The sequence below is a fragment of the Phaseolus vulgaris genome, chromosome 1 (genome assembly GCF_051622355.1).
Source record: "Phaseolus vulgaris cultivar YP4 chromosome 1, ASM5162235v1, whole genome shotgun sequence".
Lineage (NCBI taxonomy): Eukaryota > Viridiplantae > Streptophyta > Magnoliopsida > Fabales > Fabaceae > Phaseolus > Phaseolus vulgaris.
In genome coordinates, this window is record NC_143498.1 from 28,385,799 (window position 1) to 28,408,249 (window position 22,451).

The following is a 22,451-nucleotide window of genomic DNA, read 5'->3' on the forward strand; positions in this document are numbered from 1 at the left end:
TTGTCCGAACAATAATCCGATGATTCTGAAAATACATACGCATTCGTCGGGCGGTAATGATGAGGGCCATAGCTACCTTTTCGATCGTCTGGTATCGGATTTCGGCGCCATGAAGGGCGCGGCTGACGAAGTAAACCGGCCGTTCTTCAAAATTAATTTCTTGCACTAAGACTGAGCTGATGGCTTCGTGTGAAACGGCGAGGTAGACTATGATGGGTTCTCGTGCGTCCGGTTTCTGGATGACCGGCGGGGTTGATAAAAAAGTTTTCAAATCGAGGAAAATTTCCTCACATTCGGTCGACCACTCGAAGCGGGATGCTTTTTTCAGTAGTCGGACGATGGGTCTCGTTCGTTCGGCGAGTTTAGGAACAAATCTGGATAGTGCGGTAAGTCGGCCGATAAGTCTCTGAATTTCCTGAATGGAGTTGGGACTTCGCATTTCGGAGATAGCTCTGCACTTCTCGGGGTTAGCTTCTATGCCTCTATGAGTTAGCATAAAACCTAAGAACTTCCCCCCCTCGACGCCGAACGCACACTTGTCCGGATTGAGTCGCATCTGGTGTTGGCGGAGGGCCTGAAAAACTTCTTTTAGGTCGGCAATATGTTGTTTGCATGAGTCGGACTTGACGACGATGTCATCGACATAGACTTCAACATTCCTACCAATCATGTCGTGGAATACGTGGTCCATTAGTCTTTGATAAGTGGCTCCGGCATTTTTGAGTCCGAAGGGCATCACTTCATAGTAGAAATTGCCAGAATCAGTCATGAAGGCCGTCTTCTTTCGGTCGGCCGGGTGCATTTGGATTTGATTATAGCCAGAGTAGGCATCAAGGAAGCTGAGGATGTGATGCCCGGCTGCACCGTCAACGAGACGATCAATGGTAGGCAGAGGATACGAGTCTTTTGGGCAAGCTTTATTGAGGTCTGTGTAGTCAACACACATACGCCATTTTCCGTTCGCTTTCTTCACCATAACCACGTTGGCTAGCCATGTGGTGTAATGGGCCTTCCGAATGAATCCAGCCTGTAACAATTTGTCGGCTTCCTCACGTGCGGCTTGACGTCGTTCCTCGCCTAGATGTCTTTTCTTTTGAGCTATTGGCTTAGCTTCTCTATACAGTGATAATCGGTGAGTGATAACCCGTGGGTCTACGCCAGGCATATCAGCGGCCGTCCAGGCGAAAAGATCGGAATTTTTAACAAGTGTCGTCCCGATGGCAATTCGGTCGTCCGGTTTCAGCGAAGTACCGATGTGCGTAGTGTGGCGATCATCGCGAAGCGGGAATGGATGCAAGTCTTCTCCTGCTTCCATACGGGAATCGTCCATGCGAGGGTCGAGGTCAACAAGGGCTATCATTTGACGACGGGACATGTATCGTCCGGAACGCCGTGTGGGGGAACGTCCTCGTTTTTGCGGGACTCGGTCGTCCGTATTGGTTGTATAGAGTCGTCGAGTTGGCTCACTTTTCAAACTTGCTACATAGCATTCCCTAGCGGTTTTTTGATCGACATGGATGGTTGCAATGTCGTTAGTGGCCGAAGGGAATTTCATGGCTAAGTGTGGGGTGGAGACAATGGCTTTTAATCTGTTGATAGACGGCCGGCCGAGCAGGATGTTGTAAGAAGTCTGGGCGTTAACCAACAGATATCGTACGTTTATTGTTTTGTGGAGACCATCTTCCTCACCGAAGGTTGTATACAAGTCTATATACCCCTTAGTGTCGACCCGTTCACCGGAGAACCCTACAATTTGTTCGTTATAGGGTTGAATTTCTGATTCTGGAATGCGCATTTTTTTGAAGATTTCCCAGTATAATATGTCGACTGAGCTACCTTGGTCGACCAAGGTCTTGGCAATTGCGAACTTGTCAATTTCGACAGTGATTACCATAGGGTCGTCCTGGGCTGGATCTATAGCTGTAAAGTCGTCGTCAGTGAAGGTGATCGGAGGTATGTGTGGACGCCTCCTTGTGGTAGCATGAGCGGACTGGATGTCTCGGAGATGTTTCTTTCGGGCGGAATTTGAGCACCCGCCACCGGCAAAGCCTCCAGCTATATAATTAACTTCGTGGTTCGGTTCGCCCAAATTAACGGGTCCAGCAATCATGTTGATGACTTCGCGGACTCGTTGGCGAGGGCGGGTGTTTCGGTTGGGACTTATGCTGCGGGCGCGTGTACGCTGAACGGGGCTTTCACTGCGTTTCCGCGAAGCCTGGTTATGGTCGGTTCGGCGTTTATAATCGTTACGGTAAGACCGGTCGGCACCACGAGAAGTACGGTCGGTACTCCGTGGTGGGGATCTTGAATTTCTTGCCCTCTTAACGAACTGTCTCAAATGACCAGCCTGAATGAGCTCTTCGATTTTGTCCTTCAACGCCTGACATCCTTCGGTCGTATGGCCGAAGTTTCGATGGTATTGACAATGCTTAGCTGTGTCTGCATTCGGTGGCGTTTGATATTGCTTCAATATCGGAATTAAGTCTGTTTGTAGTGCTTCATCTAGGGCTCGTCCCCTCGGCACAGTTAAGGGGGTATAACTCTTAAACCTGGGCATTCGGCCTCCTCTGCTCCGGTCGGATCTTGGAGTGATTCGGGCGGTGCGTTCAGTCTCGACTTCTCTTTCTTTGTTCGGGGTTTGATCTTTGAGGACTCCAGATCCGACGGTTTTGAACCGTTGGTGGTAATCGATGTGTTCTTCGATTTGCATGAATTTGGTTGCTCGAGTTCGAAGGTCTTCCATGTCTTGAGGCGGTTTCTTGATAAGACTTTCAGTAAAACGGCTCGGCCGGATGGCCGAGACCAAATGGTGCAATGCAACTTCCTGCTTGAGTCCTCGGATGTGCATGCATGCTTTGTTGAACCTATCTAAAATGGTTCTGAGAGATTCACCTTTTTCTTGTTGTACCGCTAAGAGAGACATGGAGGACATGTGATGCGGTCGGCTGGTGGCATACTGAGTAGAGAATTTTACGGCTAAGACGTCGAAGTCGTCAATGGAATTCGGAGACAGCTCTGTAAACCAAGTAAGAGGTTCTCCCTGGAGCGACGTGGGGAATACTTTACACCACACATTATTATCTGTGGTATACAAAGTCATTTGGGTCTTGTAGACATTTAAATGCTCGTCCGGGTCGGTCGAGCCGTCATAGAGTTTAATAGCGAGACCTCTCCATTTGTCAGGAAGTGGAGTGGTGATAATTTCGTCTATAAAAGGATGACCCCTTTTACTTGACTTTCTTTCGACTGTTTCAGCTCTGGAAGCAGGATTGGTATTGGCAGAAGTAGGTATGCGAGAGGCGGTTCGGTCGGCCATATGGGATTGGCCTTCTCGTTCGGGATTATCGACCTGTTGTTGGAGTCGTGCATTCTGCTCTCTTAATAAGGCGATTTCTTCTTCTTGGCGGCGTCTATCTTCTTCTTGGCGGCGTCTGTCTTCTTCATGTTGACGATGGTCTTCCATCCCCTTTTGTCGCAGTTCCTCCATCTGAGCTTGGAGGATTTGAATCATAGTCATCTGTTCTGCCATAGCGTCGTTGTTGTTTCTTGTCGCAACCATTATAGCTTCAAAAATTGAAGATTTGCCTCGGCCCCACGGTGGGCGCCAATTGTACCTGAGTGGAGAGATGGGGCCCAGGCACGGTCGGTTGATGTAGTGTAGTTGCTGACGTGTCGGTCTTCTTCTCCTTCAGTCGGTCGCTTCTTCTTGGTATCTCCTTCGGTCGGGCGGGGGAGGGTACCTGCGAAGGCACTCCGACGCTCAAGTAAGTATGAGATTCTAAGTGAGGTTTAGTAAGTGAATCAAAACGTACCTTTCTCTGGCTTGAGCACTGTATTTATAGGATTGCTAAATGGGCTTTCTACCTCTAAATGGGCTTTCTACCTCTTGGGCTCAGGGTGGTTATGGATAGGTTTTACCAATCGTGCTCCGGAATACCCGGGGGAAAATATCTTCTTCACACACGTATTCCTTATTTTTCGGAGTATCTTAACTACCTTAGTCTTGTTGCGCCCTCACATTTATTATGAGTTCGGTAGGCCGGTCGGTATATCAGTTCGTCCGGTGCCTGCCGGTACAGTTACCAACAAAAGGACTCTTTGCCTCCTGAAAGTTCTGGTCTTTTAAAAGAATTCTCTTGTCTCAATTTTTCAAGTAATGCAACAAGTTATAAATTACTTATTCCCAAAACGAGTTACTTATATGTTTCTCAAGATTTAGTTTTGCAAAATTGTTTTGAATTTCTTTCAAGTGATGAATAAGAGGCTCAAGCATCATGTCCGACCATTTTGGCAACCAATATAGTTGAATTTACCTCTATTGATAGTTTCTTAAAAGAAGTCAATTTTTCTCTAAGTTTTAGGCTGAAAAGATAGATAAGGGGGAATTATTAAGTGAAGACGTTGAACATAAGTGAAGACGATGAACAAAAATGGTTTCCCTTGATAATAGTTAATCTGAACATAAGAGGCCTTGAGGGAGGCACCAAAGCTAGTTATTTGAGACATATTATTGCTTGTGAGAGTGCAAAATTTGTGAGCTTACAAGAAACAAAAACCAATACTGTCTTGAATGCTAGATATTTTACCTTGTGGGGGGATAATAAAATTGGATGAGCTCACAATGAAGGGGAGAATGGAGTTGAAAGCTTATTATCTATATGGAATAAAGAAGTTTTATATTATGACAGTCATGTGATGGGAAAGGGGTTCATTGCTATTTTTGGAAAGCACGTAACATCTAAGACCAGGTGTGGTGTGTGGTAAACGTGTATGTTGCATGCAATTTGAGTGATAAGGTAATCCTTTGGAAGGTTTTGTCTAATGTTAAAGCGGCATATCAAGACTTGGCATGGTGCTTCTGTGGTGACTTTAATGCTATGAGAAGTATAAACGAAAGGAGAGGAATCAGAGAAAGAAATGGCCAATCAAGTGAGATAAGTAGTTTCAATAGCTTCATAAACAATAATTTTCTGTTGGAGTTACCTTTGTTGGGCAAGAAGTACACATGGTTCAAGTCAAATGGCTCTGGTAAGAGTAGGCTGGATAGAGTGCTAGTATCTTAGGAGTGGCTTCATGTGTGGCCAATGAGCAAGCAATATGTCCAATCAAGGAAAGTATCAGACCATTGTGCTATAGTGGTGAAATCAATTGCTAAGGATTGAGAACCTAAGCCTTTTAGAAATATAGATGCTTGGCATATGGAGAGGGGTTTTAAGGAGATGGTGAAAGAGAAATGGATTTCGTACTCAGTGCAAGGGAATGTTATATCTAAACTTAAAGACAAGCTCAAGCTTCTTAAAGTTGACTTAAAAGTATGGAACCATGAAAAGTTTGGTCAGTTGCATACGCATAAGAAAAGAATCCTGGAGGAAATAGAGTTTCTCGACAATCAAGATGCTAATGGAGACCTTGAGGCCAATGTTAGGTTGAAAAGTTATCAGTGACTAATAAGAAGATCAAATCTCTTGTTATCCAAAAGGCTAGAGCAAATTGGTTCAAGCATGGGCACTCCTATTCAAGGTTCTTTCATTCTACTCTAAGATGGAGAAGAATTAAGAATGAAATTAAAGGTGTTGAGATTAAGGGCCAGTGGAGTGAGGAACCTGAAGTTGTTAGAAAGGAAGCGAAAATGTTATTTGAAAGTAGATTTATGGCAACGAAAGACTTTGGGGTCCATCTTGGGGCGGTAGAGTTTAAATGTCTATCCGTGGAAAATAATTTGAGCCTTATAGTAGACATTTTTTAGGAATAAATACGGGAAGCGGTGTGGCAATGTGATGGGTCAAAGAGCCTAGGCCCAAATGATTATAACTTCAACTTCATCAAGAAGAGTTGGATTTTATGAAAAGTGATATAGTAGTAGCGGTGGCACTCTTCCAAAAAACGGGGCACATCCCGAAAGGCTGTAATGCATCCTTTATACCCTTAATGCCTAAGGTGAAGGACCCTTCAAAGCTAGAGCAATACATACCTATTTCGTTGGTGGGTGCTCTGTATAAAATCATCTCAAAGGTGTTGTCAAGCAGAATCAAGAGTGTACTCCCTTCGAGTATTGATGAATGTCAATAAATTTTTTTTGAAGGATAGAGGGATGCTAGATAGTGTCCTTGTGGCAAACAAAGTGCTTGAGGACCTCTGGAGGAATAGGAGAAGCGATATGTATTTAAAAGTAGATTATGAGAAGGCGTATGACTCTGTGCGATGGAAGTTTTTATATGATATGTTGTAGAGGTTGGGTTTCCATAATATATGGATTAAATGGATCGAAGGATGTATAGAATCTGCACTGGTCTCGATTCTGGTGAATGGTATCCCTACGAAGGAATTCAAGCAATCAAGAGGGTTAAGGTAGGGTATCCAAAAATTCAACTATGCTCTCTTGGTTGAAGAGTGATCCGATCGGTCATCGGTAGTCGATGACGTCAGCAGCAGATAACCACGTGGACCACTCGCAGGGTGACACGTGGACCAGGTGACAAAGAGATCAGGGAGACGATCGCCCAAGGACGGATATCGATCCCACAAAGAACAGTGAATCATTGAGTACAATATTTGCTAAATATAACAACAGAACAATAAAAAAGAGTGTGAAGTGATTATGTTGGCACTGATCAATAAGAAAACAAACAAAGAATTAGTTGCTTCAATTGGAAAAATTGGGATTAAGTTTCATCTCTCTCACTCTCATGTATTTTGATTAGCATGTTAATATTAAGTTCTTTAATTGAAATTGATGCCCGTATAAAAATCATTTATATCGATTCCTCGCATATAAAATCTGTAAGAATGTTTCCTAACTATCGATCCCTCGCATACTTATAAGAACAACTTAGAACGAAGCTCAGACGTTTAATAGCAATTAACATTTCAAGTCTATTCCTAGCACTCAAATATGTTAAGTATTGTTGTTTAGGTCCGAATCCTAAAAATACCTCCCGGTCAGATTTAAGATTCTCAATTTGTCACGGAGAATTAAAAGTAAAACAACAATACCAATAATCAATCAAGAACTGAATATTAATATATAAAATATCACCTCAATACATAAGAGTTTGAGCAGATTACTCCCAATCCCAAAGGGTAGAATTAGCCACGCATACTTCTATCACCTTCCATTCTCCCAATTGGGTTACAATTCACTCTATGGTGTTTTCCTCTCAATCTGGCACCCTAAGGTTGAGCCTCTAGCCCTTTATTTATCCTAGTTTTTCTAGGGTTAGGTTGTTTCCTATGTCGCGCTAATGGGCTAAATGATAAAACATAAAAAAGGCCCAATCTTTCTTTGCATCTTTTTCCATTCTGGGACCTTCTATCTTTATCTTTTTAGCTCAAATCATTCATCTTTCATCCAAATCTCCAATCTTCCTTAGAAATCTGCAATTAACACCAAATTTGGGAATAAAATACTCTTATTCAAATAAAGATCATAAAAAATGTAAAAAGGTATAAATTCATAAATTAGGGATTATTTTATATGTAAATTAGCAATAAATCCTCATAAGTGCCTATATTTTAATATGAAATATTACTGAAATTAGACACTTATCACTCTCCCCAACTTAGAATCTTGCTTGTCCTCAAGCAAAGTAAATGAATATATTTGAATTTAAATATCAAACAGCTTAATTCACCAAACAACAGATCAAATTAGAAACTTATGATGCTTCCAAATTCAAATATAGATAATTATAGACACAATCAATTTCCAGGATCAAATCAAAACAAATAAATGACAATTCATCAAGGAATATCTTCTCATATGCTCATGGGTAAGTGTTTCTCTCTTATTTTTACTGAATCATAACAAATCACAGTTGCTTTTCATTTCATCTTCAAATCACAAACATATTAGAAACATGAATCTTGAGGTCTTTTAGAGGGTTGTAATGAGGCTGGGCTTCCAAAAAATATTGGTTTTTCTTAGATAACAAAATGCACATCTTAAAGAAGAAGAACCTACCTTCAATTCAATTATAGAGAACATATATGTTATCTAATTACCACTTTCTTTCGATGTCACCTTTTTCCTCATTTTCTTTCTTTTCATGATTTTCATGAAATTTTTTTCTATCTTTCTTCTTTTTTTTTTATTTCTTTTTCTTCTTCTGTTTCTCTTTCTTTTTTGTTTTGTTTTCAATAATAGGAAAAGATTCTTCCTATTTTCAACTTTTTGAACTTTCAAAATCAGAACCAACCATTCCCTTTTCTATATGTATCGCATCTATGTTCTCCTTCCTTAGACATGCTAAAGGGTAGAAAATTATATCAATAAAGGTTAAGGTGCAATATTAACAAAAAATTTCTTGGCCCAAAGGGGATATAAAAAAAATGGAATTCTAATATAAAGGTTGGCTTTTTAGCCCTGGCTCCTAATTAACACAAACAAATGCCTCAATCATCTTCATGCTCTTTTATGATGCAACAAAAATAAAAATTAAGCAACCACAACTGTCAATTCATCAGTAAAACTCTCAAAACTGTTTAAGGTTCACACACTCACTTGGTTTAAATGGTCTCATTCCTTTTTGTCTTGTCATTATCTGTCCCAATCAATCATCCTGTTAAATTTTCATGTATCATAATTTTAACTACATTTGAATAGGGATTCAATCATATTTTCTTTTCTAACCTGTGTCTAATTCATCTCACTACTTAATATTTAAACACAAATTCTTTTTTCCACAATTCAAAATTAATATTCTAGTTCTTTTTAATTTGAAAAAAAATAAAAATAAACTAGAAAACAAACAAATTAAAACTGAAATTTAGTCAAGAAAGATAATTCAAGACTTAAAATTACCAAACTAATAAAATAGGAAATTTATTCAAAATAAGCAATAAAAACAAACCAAACAAATACGCAAATAAACAGAAAACAAAATAACCGAAAAATAAAATAAATAAAATAAGAAAAAATCCAAATAACTGAAAAAGAAAAGAGAATTAGAGAGATAAAACCATATTTTTGTTCAATCCTCTATTCTTAAGAAGTCATCCAGCATTTTGTTAAAATTTTTATCTACAGTCTTGCTTCATTTGCTGGATCTGCCCCCTGAATAATAGAACCTGTCCCCAGGTCAAAAATACATAACCTGCAAAATGATTAGGAGGCATATAGGATTTTTTTTTTATTATTCTTATTTACTTTTATTTTTTATTTTAAATAAAATCAGCAAAGGTAATAAAACAACATAAAACTAAAATGTGGACTGGGTTGCCTCCCAGTAAGCGCTCGTTTAACGTCATCTAGCTTGACGCCTGTTTATTTCAAGATGGACAACTCTCTTTGTTGCATCATTCTGTACACATTCTTCCCCTGCATTAAAATTTTTATGACCATAAAAAAGATTTAAAGTTACCTCCTCATCTTGAGTTCTAACTTGAAGTTCTCCTTTGTCGACATCAACTATGATTCTAGCAGTCTTCATAAAGGGTCTTCCAAGTATCAAGGGAACCTCCTCATCTTCTTTCATGTCCATCACAACAAAATCCACAGGGAATGTGAATTTATCCACCTTGACGAGAATATCTTCAACCACACCATATGGATACTTGGTTACTTGATCAGCTAACTTTAAAGTCATCTTGGTGGGTTTAATCTCCAAATCCCCTATTTTCTTCAGCATTGCCAAAGGAATTATATTTACGCTTGCTCCCAAATCCAATAAAGCATTGGCTACTAATAAAGCACCTATAGACACGGGAAGGTTAAAACTCCCTGGGTCCTTGAATTTTTTAGGCAAGCCTTTTTGAATAATGACATTGTATCCATCCTCCAGCTCTATATTTCTTTCTTCAATATAGCTCCTATTCTTTCGAAATCTTTCAAATGTTGAATCTTGCTTCAAATTTCCTGCAAAATAATTTTTAGGGAGCAATTTATCAAAGAATTTTCTTTCCTTCTCTTTTTTTGAAGGAGAATGAGGATATGATAAATCTTTTTCAAGAACTCCTCTCTCCTTATTTTCACTTTTCCTCTTTATTTTTTCCTCCTCACTTCTCTCTTTCTCATATCTCTTCCCCTTTGTCTCATCTTTTTCTTCTTTTTCAGCCACTACATTATCGCAATGCTCTTTTGAATTGGTTTGGCTATTGACTGAAAACTGGCCATTTTGTTCCTCTGGAATTTGTGCAATTTGTTTGGTTAGTTGTCCCATCTGGATCTTTATGCTCCTAATCATGGCCATGCTATTGTCCTGCGCGCTCACAATCTTTGTCAGAGCGTCTTCAACTTTATTCATTCTTTCAAGCATGGATGGATCCTCAACTTCAGGTAAATTGTTCTGATAAAAACAGTGACCATTAGGATGAACATCTCCACAAAAATCACACCTGATTGACTGACTTTGGCTTTGAGATGAATGAACAACATATAATTGTTGGGGCAATTTAGCCATTTGTGCAGTTAGTTGCTCAATCTGCTGTGTCAGAATCTTATTTTTAGCCAAGAGTGCATCTTCTAACAACCCTTTATTATGAAGATCTTGTCCATCATGTTGGGCTTTATAATCAGTTGATGCCAATGCATCAATAATTATTGTCACTTGTTCTACATCAAGGGCCATCATTGTGCCACCAGCTGCAGCATCTAGGAGCATCTTTATGTCAGATCTGAGACCATTCAGGAATATGCTCAGTTGAGCAATATCTTCAAACCCATGATTTGGGCATTTTCTCAATATCATCTTAAATCTTTCCCATGTATCACAGAAGACTTCATTTGCTCCTTGTCTGAACATAGAGATTTCAGACTTTGCTTTGATGTAGCGAGAAATTGGAAAAAATCTTTGCAAAAATTTTTCCTCTACATCCTTCCAGCTAGTGAGGCTCTGATTTGGAAGTGATTTGAGCCATTCTTTAGCCTTTCCTGCCAATGAAAAAGAAAACAAGCGCATATAAACATTTTCAAGATCACCTGATTGAAAACCCATTGTTCCTATCAATGCATAAAATGTATCCAAATGTGAATATGGATCCTCATGTTCCATTGCTGTAAATTGATAGGCACTGATGAGAGTGAGAAAATCGGGATTTATTTCCAAGGCCTTAGCAGTAGTAGGTATTGCAATACTAGAAAAATGTCTTGGTCCTTGGTACATGACATAATCTCCAAGTGTCCTCCTAGGAGGTGGTGCTTGTTGTTCTGCCATGTTGCTTTCTTCCTAAAACATATTAGTGGAGAAAAAAAAAAACAGAGTACTTTTTTTTTCTTAAAAAATAAAATAAAATAAATAAAATTTGAAATAAAAACAAAATATGTAAAATAAAATAAAAATAACACAAAAACAAAAATAAAACACTAAAACGACGTTAAGAGAAAAATAACAAAAATATTCAAAAAAAATATAGATAAAATAAAAACTAAAACTAGTAATAAAATATAATTAAAACAAATAAATAACAGTTACGTAAATCTAAATAAAACTACCTAATAAAACTACGTAAACTAATCCTAAAATAAAATATAATAAAACAAAACAAAATCAAAACAGAATAAAATAAAAATAAACTAAAATAAATAACGTAAAGAAAAGAAAAGAAAATAATATAAAAACAATAACTTTTTTCCTTCTTAGAAACAGCAAATCTATACTAACATCAAATCAAATCTAATTTTAATAAAATAAACAAAATCAAAAGAAATCAAAATAAAATGAAATATTTACAATATTTAGGAAATTATACTCAACAATTCAAATTTGTTCCCCGGCAACGGCGCCAAAAACTTGATGACTTTTTACGGCAAGTGCACCGCGTTTGTCAGAAGTAATAATTGTCCCTAAGGACGGATATCGATCCCACAAAGAACAGTGAATCATTGAGTACAATATTTGCTAAATATAACAACAGAACAATAAAAAAGAGTGTGAAGTGATTATGTTGGCACTGATCAATAAGAAAACAAACAAAGAATTAGTTGCTTCAATTGGAAAAATTGGGATTAAGTTTCATCTCTCTCACTCTCATGTATTTTGATTAGCATGTTAATATTAAGTTCTTTAATTGAAATTGATGCCCGTATAAAAATCATTTATATCGATTCCTCGCATATAAAATCCGTAAGAATGTTTCCTAACTATCGATCCCTCGCATACTTATAAGAACAACTTAGAACGAAGCTCAGACGTTTAATAGCAATTAACATTTCAAGTCTATTCCTAGCACTCAAATATGTTAAGTATTGTTGTTTAGGTCCGAATCCTAAAAATACCTCCCGGTCAGATTTAAGATTCTCAATTTGTCACGGAGAATTAAAAGTAAAACAACAATACCAATAATCAATCAAGAACTGAATATTAATATATAAAATATCACCTCAATACATAAGAGTTTGAGCAGATTACTCCCAATCCCAAAGGGTAGAATTAGCCACGCATACTTCTATCACCTTCCATTCTCCCAATTGGGTTACAATTCACTCTATGGTGTTTTCCTCTCAATCTGGCACCCTAAGGTTGAGCCTCTAGCCCTTTATTTATCCTAGTTTTTCTAGGGTTAGGTTGTTTCCTATGTCGCGCTAATGGGCTAAATGATAAAACATAAAAAAGGCTCAATCTTTCTTTGCATCTTTTTCCATTCTGGGACCTTCTATCTTTATCTTTTTAGCTCAAATCATTCATCTTTCATCCAAATCTCCAATCTTCCTTAGAAATCTGCAATTAACACCAAATTTGGGAATAAAATACTCTTATTCAAATAAAGATCATAAAAAATGTAAAAAGGTATAAATTCATAAATTAGGGATTATTTTATATGTAAATTAGCAATAAATCCTCATAAGTGCCTATATTTTAATATGAAATATTACTGAAATTAGACACTTATCAGCAGGGTGACACGTGGACCAGGTGACAAAGAGATCAGGGAGACGATCGCCCAAAGCGGTGATCGGTGGTCAGTAACCAAGTGGCTACCGGCAGGTCAGGTGGCAGAGAAGTGAAGGGACAAATCACCCAGAACGGTGATCGGTGGTCACACCGAGTGCCCACCGACCGATCAGTTCCCAGATGAACACCTGGGGGCAGAACGGGAGAAGCAAGAGAGCACCGATCAGTCATCGGGGTACATGGTCATCGGGGTCTCGTGTTACACGCAGTTAAACTGGGACTGTGGTTCCCAGCAAGAGCATTACGCATGGATCTCGTGTGATCCTATCTCGGAGAAAGAGGAGTTGCTCGCCGGTAGAGTCGTGCACGAGAGTGGACTGAGGGAGCTAGTAAACCGGTCAGTGATTGGTGACTCCCTCAACCCATTACGTGCATGACACCGCGGAGGGGAAATCGTTCACGCAGAGAGCAATGCTTGGTGAGTGTGCCTAGACCAGCCACACCTGGCGTTCTCCTGGGAGTGTGCGATTCACCCAGACGAAAGAAACGCGTTAAGTTACTCCGCAAGGGAATGACTTAAGCGCACAAAGAGACGCGCTAGAGCCCTCCAGGGGGTGGTACGTGCGTGGTTAGATGTGAGTTGCACGCCTCCACGTGTCACCATCTGAGTGAGGCGCGGCCCAGAGAAAGATACACTCCGTGTCGCTAAAGGTACAGACAAGCACAGACACGCACAGACGCTCATGTTTCACTGATTCTGGAGGTACGTCTCTGCAGAAAAGCATAACAGAATTCTGGCACATGCCAGAAAAGCATAACAGAATTCTGTTAGGCACAGATGCAAAGAGAAGTATAAAAGGGAATCAGAGTGAGACTGAGAGGGGGAGATTCTTTTGAACACACACACAGTTTTTCTATTGGTGGTTCTGTCGTCTAACTTGATCGTCGGAGTGCAAACGGCCGCTAGAGGCGCCGTCTGTGTGTTTTGCAGGTCACACTTGGAGATCCTAGAGAAGGTTCTGGGGGTGATTTCACAGATAACACAGTCACGTAGATGGGGTAGTGAGAGCTACGAAGCGATTCCTCCACGCCCGAGTTGTCGGCAGGATCATTTGGCGCCCACCGTGGGACTCAAGTGAATCGTGGTCCCATCCACATTTTCTGAAACTAATCAAAGTTTTCCGCTGAGAAAATGCCAAGAAACAGACAATCATCACCTGCGCCATCTGCTAAGGAGGGCGCTGTGACAATGGCGCAGGTCCTGGAGATGGTGCGCACGCTGCAGGATAACGTCGCAGCGTCGAGAGCTGAACAAGAAAAGATGCAGACGGAGTTGGCTGCGTCGCAGAGCAGAAACGATGAGCTGAATCGTGTCAATGAAGAGCTAAGAAGGACGTTGCGGGCACAGAGGGAGCACGTGGTTGAAGAAAGGGTGTCGAGGCCACCATCGCCTCAGAGATCGTTCCCTATGCCCTTCTCCCCTGACATCATGGGAACCATGGTGCCTCCCAACCTGCTGGGAGTAAAGACGTCGTTCATAGGGGTGGAAGATCCAGAAGCACATCTGACAGCGTTCCACACTCAGATGATGCTGTCTGGAGGCTCGGATGCTGTGTACTGCAAGATGTTCATGAGTACACTAAGTGGAATAGCCATGGAATGGTTCGTGAGCCTGCCCGAAGGTCATATCACGTCCTTCCCTCAGTTTTCGAAGCTCTTCACCGAGCAATACATCGTTAACAAAGCACCTGCAGTGGTGTCATACGACTTGTTCGATGTACGCCAATACCAAGGTGAGTCACTGAAAGACTACCTCAACCGCTTTGGAGCACAAGTGGTCAGATTGCCCAGCAAGGATGAGAATATGTTGGTGCACGCGTTCAAGAAGGGAGTCCTGCCTGGTCCCTTTAGTGAGTCTCTCATCAGGAGCCATCCCAGCACCTTTGCGGAGATCCGGCGACGCGCGGTGGCGCACATAATGGCAGAAACGGAGGTTTCTGAGAAAAGAGGAAGTGCTGCACCACCGAGACCGCGCGGAGGACAAGGGAATCAGGGTGGAGGTGGACTTTAAGGTGGGAGAGGTAGGTGTGTGGGAAGAATCAGGGTGGAGGTGGACTTTAAGGTGGAGGCGCGAGAGGTTCGAGTGGGAATCCTTGATGGAGGAAGAATTTCTTAGATTTATATCTACGACCTGTGTTAATAGGGAGCCAAAGGATGTCCAGGTGTGGGGAAGTGAAGATCCAAGGTGTTCTCGGTTAAGTCTGCATATGGTATCCTAGCTAATCCCACAAGAGAACATGTTAATGATATATTCACGTGTTCGTGGAAGGCTAAGGTGCTGCCCAGTGACTGACTATGGCTTGGCGGGTTCTGATGGAGAGAATCCCAACAATAGTGAGTCTGAGAAGGATAGGGGTGATGGTAGACACTATAGTATGAAGAATGTGTCAAGATCTGGATGAATCAAGTCAGCATCTGTTCTTAGAATGTAAACATGCACAAAGCGTTTGGTCAAAGTGCTTTAGATGGATTGACATTTTGTTTGTCCAACACAATAACTTGAGATGCCACTTTGAGAATTTCCATCTTGTACAAGATGGTAGCAAGCAAGACTTGGTTTGGAAAGGATTATGGAAAACTGTAGTGAGGTGCATATGGGAACAAAGGAACAATGTTATTTTCAAGCAAGGGGCAGTTGATGTGGAAGATATTTTACAGATGACACAACTCAAATCTTGGTTGTGGATGAAACATAGGATACCCTCACATAACTATTCCTTTGTGGATTAAGTGTTAAATCCTCTTCTTTGCATCAGTAACTTTAGTTAATATGGGAGGACCTGCAATGGAGCATAAAAAAGTAGCATCAATTCATATCTGTTGTGATGCAGAGGACAATGGCAGAGGAAGGGAGCAATGAGTAAGAGAAGGTTAGTGGTGGAGTGTGGAAGTCTGTAGGCAGGGGATGACCTGCAGTGGTGTTGTAAACAGTAGTTCCAAATTCATGGATGCAACTTTCCATTGGACAATTCCCTATTAATGGATTTGGGGATTGCCTTCTTTCATGTTCTTCTCAACAAGATTTTCTCAGTTTATCAAGATTTTCTCAGGCTTACTCAGGACTCTTTTTTTTGGCCTCATGTTATCTCCACTGAGGCCTAGAATTTCAATGTTTATTGAGTCCTACCTTTTATAGAAACTTCCACTGGAGAAGCATGGATTAAAACTAGAACACCCATTGCATCTTGTCAAATGACCATCATGCTAGAAAGTTTCTTCTCTAAGGCTGAAAAAGGAAAAATTGTCCTTAAGAAGACATCAAAGTGGTGGTTTTGGAATGGAGGAATTGAATTTGAAGACAACACTAAGTTGAATGTTGATGTAGTCATTTTTGCTACTAGTTTTGATGGAAAGAAAAAACTCAATACTATTTTACTAGAGCCTTTTTGTAGCTTGTTGGAGTACTCTTCTACTATTATGCCTTTATATAGGGGATTTATCCATCAATGATTCCAAACATGGCCTTTATGGGTTTTGTTGAGAGTGTCTCAAACCTTTACTCATTAGGGATACGTTCATGTGGCTTTCTTGGCTAGTAGATGACAATTTCAGCACCCAAATGGCAGAGGACCTGCAGGTCACGTTGTTGTTAAGTGCTCTTGGAAAGGTTTTTGGTGTGTAGAAGTGAAGGGGTTTTGAACAAGGTTGTTCTATGCAGATGATGTTGAACCTTGTGTGAAAGGTGCTTATGCAGTAGCTACATAGTTCTGCATAATTAAACCTGTCATGCTTTTTTTCACTGATGCACACGGTTAATTCAGCATTTTATTCACTAATGCATTCTATATAAGCCTATAGTTTTTTGGTCTTGGAGAAAGCAGTTTCTAGTTTATGGTTTGGGTGAGTGTAGAGACTACTTGGTTTTAGTTAGTTAGAATGTTTGAAGGTATTTGTATACGGGTTGGAACATTACTGAAGTGCTCTATTTAATTAATTTATTTTTTGCTGATAAAAAAAATGTGATGAAAAAAATAAAATAGGTTTATTTTTTTTTAATTTTACTGATAAATAATAGGTTTTATTTCCTCAAATAAATAACCATGCACACTAATTTGAAAATACAATATGAAAAAATTGGTGGAATATAAAATGATGATCCTGTGAAATATATATACTAGAATTATCTTTCCATTTTTCATTTAATTTGCTAACGAGGCTCATTTTACATAGTGTAGGTGAAATATAATAATGGTTCGACGTAATAAAGTTTTATATGTACAGTGTATTTAATGACGATTTGGACTTTAAATTACATAATACTTTCACGTCAACAGTGAGTCGTGCAACCTATTTGGACATTAATTTTTTATAAAAAAAAGTTTGAAGTTGAAACTTTGAAAGTGAGATCAGTTGCTATCTAATTAATTAATGTTTTCTAACGACAGATCCAAAATATGAAAAGTATATTCGATCAGTATCACTCTACGTTCATATCAGTATTATGTTTTTCTTTATTTAGTTTTATACACACTTTTTATTTATACAACTTTTCTTTAAACTAATTATTTTCTCATACTCAAATATTCATCATTTTTTTGAAAATCTTCTCCAAGTGGGAAATTAGTAAGACTTAAGAAGAATATCTAAATAAAGATTGTCTTCACGTGTGTTTTTCAGAACTATATTACCAAGTTGTTAATGGCTAACATGACATTATAAGAATATTACTAAATAATTTTTTTTAAATAATTAGTAAATTGATTAAATATTTTAAAAATTAAAAAAATTATTAATATTTAAAATTTTATTATTAATAAAATTTTATAAACTAATTTTTAAATTAATATCTAATCAGTTATTAAAGTTTTAGTTACCAACTATTTTATATTTTAAAATTAATAAGTAAAATTCTGATTGTTACAAACTAATTTATAATTTTTTATTAATAATATAAATTATCTAATTTAAATATATAAAATAATATTTAATTTAATTATTATAGTAATTAATTATTAAAATTAATTTTTATTTAGTGATTTTAGTGTATATTACTCTGAAATTTTTTAACTAATATCTTGAATTCTAATTTTATACATGCATTTTACTTTTACTAAAAAAGTATTTGAAGTTTTAGTAAAGATTAATGATTAGTAAAAGTGACAAAATTAGTATATACAAAACTGTTGATATGGATATAGAGAGGGTGCTTTAAATATGTGGTTAAGAAATTAATGAGAAAAATGGAACTAATAAAAAGAATAATGAATAATTTGATTCTTTTGACTGGTAAACCCTAACAAAAGTGGTATAGATAAAGTACATATATTGTGATGATTTTGTAAATGTTATTGGTTCTTTATAATATTGCAACATGGAGTTTATATAAGTAGGGTGGTACCATATGCTACTATTTACCTAATCGTTCCACAAGAAGGGTTTGCGTGTAAGACCAGTTTAGAGAAACGTTATCACTTACCATCACAAGCAAATTTTGCTTTCACAATTAATTGATATCCACTATTATTCTTTAACATTATTCTCTGTGATCATAGAGATAAACCAGTAGGTTGTAGATGTGAAAGAATGAGAGATAGAAAAAGAGAGCAAAGGAGAAAAGGAGGTAAAAAACAACTCCACATTTATTATTATTTTTTACTAACTAAAGAAATATTTAACTCCTCTTAATCTACCACTTTCTCTACAACCATGGAAGCAGATAAGTAGGGCAAAAATTTATGAACAAAATAATAATAATTCAAGAACAAATCCTTTAATCCTTTGGTATTGATTCAGAAAAGGAACAATTACGTAAAGAATAGATGGAGCTCACTATAATTTTTCAATCACTCCATTTTATATTAAAAAAAGAGAGAGAAAGAGAACTGTTTCTCTGTAATTAAAATACCAATGATGCATTAAGAAGAACAAATGAAAATAGGTTCCAGTTTTTTAGAAGATAAAATAAAGTAAAAAAAAAATTAAAAATTAGTAGAACTCATTATATTATTTCTATTTATGTTTCACTAGTGCAGATAAGTTAAACAAATGCGGCTATTTTAAATTTACAAATGCGGTCATAGAACCGCATTTGATCAACACGCATTTGTAAATCTGGAATTTACAAATGCGGTCCTATGACCGCATTCATAAATCACATTTACAAATGCGGTCATTTTAGATAACCGCATTTGTATAATCACATTTACAAATGCGGTCATTTTAGATAACCGCATTTGTATATTATTCTGAATTAGGGAGTGAGTTTGGGGTTTAGGATTTATGAATGCGGTCTTGGTAAAAACCGCATTCATAAATCACTATTTACAAATGCGGTCATTTACTAAGACCGCATTTGTAAATGCGAATTCACTATTTACAAATGCGGTCTTGGTAAATGACCGCATTTGTAAATAGTGTTTTTTTTTTTTGGTATATCCTGTTTTGTGCAGAAACCATATTTAAATAACCTGCATAATGATTAAACCCAGCCAGACAAATACAAAAATGTAGTAACCAATTGAAATCATCAAAATGTACATTTACAAGTGATCAAATTACATATAATAAAACCACTAATGTTGTTTACTTATGCTAGAGTTATAAAAATTAATGAAGTATGTGGACCAAGAATCTCTAACATATGAAATGCCTTCCTCACTCATTGGTGTTTCTTCTGTGAATAACTGCATTGCAAAGTTGACATAAATTAGTTTCTAGATATATATATGTTCAAGAATTATAAAAATGATTTAACATATACCTCCTTCCAACCAGTTTTAACACCTAGTCTTATAATGGTAATCATCCATTGCATAATGTAATAGCCACACTCATAGCTTCCTGGTTGTTTATTACACTATATAATTCAATAAAAAGTAATATGTTAGTATATTGATAAACAATGATAATAGAGAAAGAAAAAAATTACAAACCTTTACTCTTATGTAGTTCAAATTATTTGAACTGGATCGACCTTTTAGGATGTTATATCCACGCCATGAACTGGTTAATACAAAAAACCTCGTTAGTAGATGGTTAATTAGTAACATATACAAAGTTAAGTTTATACTATACTTACGTATCAATGATATCCTTAAATTTTGTGGGCATCTTCTTGTGTAGGGAACAGAACCACACAGCAGTCTTATCAACCATTGATAAGACAAGTAACTGCCAATGATGCCTATATGATCATTGAAAAGAGTTAGTAAATATTTAAAACATGAAATAATAATAATTGATGACATATAATTAAACTTACTCATTAATGTAAGGGCATAAATAAATTTGTTTTCCCTCTTTTTCCAGGATGTTAGTGATGTATGCTTGAGTCTCAGTTGAGTTTGGTCCAACGGGATTAGTATATGCAGGATCTACGAATCCATACATATTTTCCTTCCCCTCAGTGATACAGACTCTGTGCAAAAACCTACAAGTTTTTAGTTAAAGCATAATCAATAATAATTTAACATAAAGTAAATTGAATAATAGGTAAAGATACTTACATCATAAAAAATTGAATTATACTTATATTGAGCTCCTGGTTCCCAGATATAAATTCTGATAAATCTGTGTTGTAAATCATCAGTGGCAGTTCAGTGTTGATTTGAAAAAATGTATTATCCCACGGAACTGGAAAAGGATCATTGCCAATCTGACTAGCAATGAGACGTAGGGAAGCCATAGGATCGTCAACTGGAACCTCACGCTTCTTTTTCGGAGTTGGTGGCTGAAAAGGTTCCCACAAGATAAACAACATTTGTATTAAATTATATGTAATATATAAATATAAATAAAAAATAATATAATGAAACGAAATTATTACATGAGGTTCGGGCATAGATCGAATGAGCTCTCTGGGCCAGGCAACGAATGTCTGAAATGCATCGGCCACAGTGGTTACCTCATCTGAAGGTAGTGGAACACGAGCATCAGGAAATCGTACTTTTTCAACAGTTACCTTCGCCACATCAGGGGAGAGAGGAACGTTATGTAAGGTGGTGGCGTTTTTATAGACTTTTCCAAGTGCCACCACCCGAGGAAGTTTGCCGCCCACTACCAGTAGCTCACAATCCTCTGTCTGCCCATTGATATCATCCCCTGATGTTGGAGGAGCCGCACAACTCCCCTTTGTGCTCTTGGGAGTGGGACTAACAAGGGGTTCAATCGGCTCAGCACAAACTTGTTGCGATAGAAACTCTTGTCGCATTCGATCATTCTCCTTTTTCATCTGCAGCCACATCAAATCAGTCTCCTTTCTCATCTCCTCCATTATTTCTTCACGTAACTTAGTCTTCATTTGAGTTTCCTTCTTGGAGGAGGAGGATGGCTGTCGTTCTGAAACTCCAAAAAAAAGTTTAATTCCGACCCCTTGTCCAGCGGCACGAACACGACCAGAGTGTTCAGGTCGTCCAATTGCTTCAACCAGGATATCGTGACGACCTTCAGCAACAAATGTACCGTCGGATTCCAAGGAATCCTGCAAGAGTACACAAAAATCATATTTTCAATCATTAATATAATTAATGCTTTAAAAAAATTGAAAATAACAAAAATAACTTACAATTTTTTCGATTATAACCCCGGATTGCTCGGAACTTGGTGCACCGGACTTTTTAATTCGGGCCCTCTTCCATTTTTCATGGCGAAAAGGTGGTGGAGGAGAAGTGACCCCTGTTTCCACATTCTCAGAATACGTCCCCTGTTGAGATTTCTCCTTTTCCACCATCAGTGTTTGCTCAAGTTTTCTATACCTCGAACGAGACATAACGTGCGGGGTAAGATTCTTCAAAGCTATCTCTTGAGCTTTCTTCCGACGATCCTGTCATAATTGAAATAAACAAACTGAAGTAAATAAGATAAACTTATTAATGTTATATAAACAAAAAAGTTACTTCACTTACCATCCAAGCCTCATTTTCACGGCTTTCTCTAAAAAGACGCCATGTCTCTTCATCAATATGTTGGTACTTTAAACATGGATTTTTGTCTTTAAGGTCGCCAAAAATGTATCTCGAAGTCAGTCTTGACTTAAAGGTACGAAATTTAAGTGCGATATTGGATAATATCTTTGATCGAAGCGGTTCCACATCAGGAATGTCAAAGTTTGCCTGGAAAATAACATCATCAAATTAAAATTAATTAATCAATATTAAAAAGCATTATATGATAACAATAATAATGTAAAGCTTACCAGAACATCCTCCCATAGCATGTTCCGATCAACCTCTGAAACCTCATCCCATGAATTAATCAAAATGGAGAGCCTTTCACGAGAAACAACTCCAAGATAGCTCATAAACTCATCTGCCTTAGGACCAAAAGCCACTCCAGTGTTGACGTCAATGTCAACATGTGTCTTCTCACCAGCAGCACGTCTCAATGCAAGACGCTTCAATCTAGTAGGTCCTCTACTACCTCGCCCAGATCGAGGTCTAACTGGAGTCTGGTCGTCATCCATGTCTCTGTTAAAAAAATTAGGTAACAAACATTAGTTAATGTGCATCGAATTAAAATCATATAAAAATAATACATAAAATTATAAATGTTTATTTACATGTTGCATGTGGGTTGAATGTTTATATGTAAATTCCTTCACTGTGGTCTTTACGGGTTGCATGTACA

General features: G+C 38.0%; 1 pseudogene; it reads left to right on the forward strand.

The window, feature by feature from the left end:
- Nucleotides 1–10,653: 10,653 nt before the first annotated feature.
- On the forward strand, nt 10,654–10,759 carry LOC137816788 (small nucleolar RNA R71; annotated as a pseudogene).
- The last annotated feature ends 11,692 nt before the right edge of the window (nt 10,760–22,451 follow it).